The sequence below is a fragment of the Gavialis gangeticus genome, unplaced genomic scaffold (genome assembly GCF_001723915.1).
Source record: "Gavialis gangeticus isolate Ggan-Ray unplaced genomic scaffold, GavGan_comp1, whole genome shotgun sequence".
NCBI lineage: Eukaryota > Metazoa > Chordata > Crocodylia > Gavialidae > Gavialis > Gavialis gangeticus.
Genome location: NW_017729003.1, coordinates 3,046,565 through 3,047,896, shown reverse-complemented (window position 1 = coordinate 3,047,896; position 1,332 = coordinate 3,046,565). Strand labels below are relative to the sequence as shown.

General features: G+C 38.4%; 1 protein-coding gene across 2 annotated transcripts in view; it reads right to left on the bottom strand.

Moving 5' to 3' along the window:
• The window catches only part of PRKG1 (protein kinase, cGMP-dependent, type I), a 1,350,404-nt gene that overhangs the window by 144,368 nt on the left and 1,204,704 nt on the right, over positions 1–1,332 (bottom strand). The gene's annotated exons all lie outside the window — the stretch shown is intronic.

Here is a 1,332-nt window from a genome sequence, read left to right as displayed (position 1 = left end):
GTCCATGCTTATCCAAACAATTTATGTTGCGTAGGGAATAAGAAAGCAATGACCTTTCAAAAGCTGTTTCTGTAATAGTACAGTTATCTGCATTCCCATTACCAGGTTCTCATCATATTAGACTTCTAAGGAAATAATAGCACAGCCCTGGAATATTTTCTACTGACTACCCAAAACAATATAAGTAGCTCTCTGTGGTCAGTTTGCTGGAGTCTATTTAAGTTTGTATTAGATGCTACTGGGCATGTCTACACATGCATTAATGCACTTTTCCTAATGTGCATAAATTTAATACCTCCAATGTGAGGTACTAGACGAGCATTAGGCTGTCCTAATGTTCAGTAGTGCAAGTGCATGATTTTTAGGTGATGCTTAATGTGCAGTAAACTGTTTTACTGAGCATTAGTGTAATAGCACGGTTTTTTACACACCACTGTAATGCATGGTAAAATAAGCTACTGCTCATTAAAATGCATGTGTAGATGTGCCCACTGACAAATAAAAGGAATGGAGAAGTCCATTCTAGTTATCTGCTGTGAGTAATCACTTCCAGTATGATTTAACACTCCTTCTGTACCTCAAATCAAATAGTGTGACTATACATGAACAGTGATACATGAACAGTGAGGCTGCTCTGATGCACTGGACTTCCAGCACAGTGGAGCAGACTCAGTTAATCAAGTCTGCTGGACTGTGGCAATTGCTGTGCTCCAGCAATCTCCTATGTCTCATGTATGAGTGCTCTCACACTTAAAAATGGTGGTGGGCTATCAAATGAGCTTTAATTCAAGCACCCCCCCCCACTATTTTTAAGCACAGGTACACCAATACATGAGACACAGTGGTATTTTAGAGTGGCTCTTAGAGCCACTATAACTTATGCACCACTGCCACTATAACTTATGCACCACTGTGTAGAAGTGCCCATATTGTTCTAGGCAGGTGGGGAATTTTACCTTGGGATTCTAAAGTTTTATTAAGGGGCCATAATTATGCACAGTGAGGAGAAACACATATTTGGGAGAGTGATATTAGGCTAAAATATTATTCAAAGATGATACAAGAGAAGATGTTCCTTTAAGTGTACTGGTACACTGCAGAATTGTCAAAATTAGTGAAAGAAACTGAAAATGCGATGCAGACATACCATACAATAAAATATTATGTTTTTAAAGACAAATAAGTAGTTAGTTTCATTTAGTTTATTTTCATTTCTTTCCTCAATAAAGTTCAAATCTTCATCATATGGACTCTCCCAGGTTTATAATGTAGTGAGAAATCACTGACAGTTTTCATAATAAACTCTATTGACACCCCCCCCCCCCCCCCCCC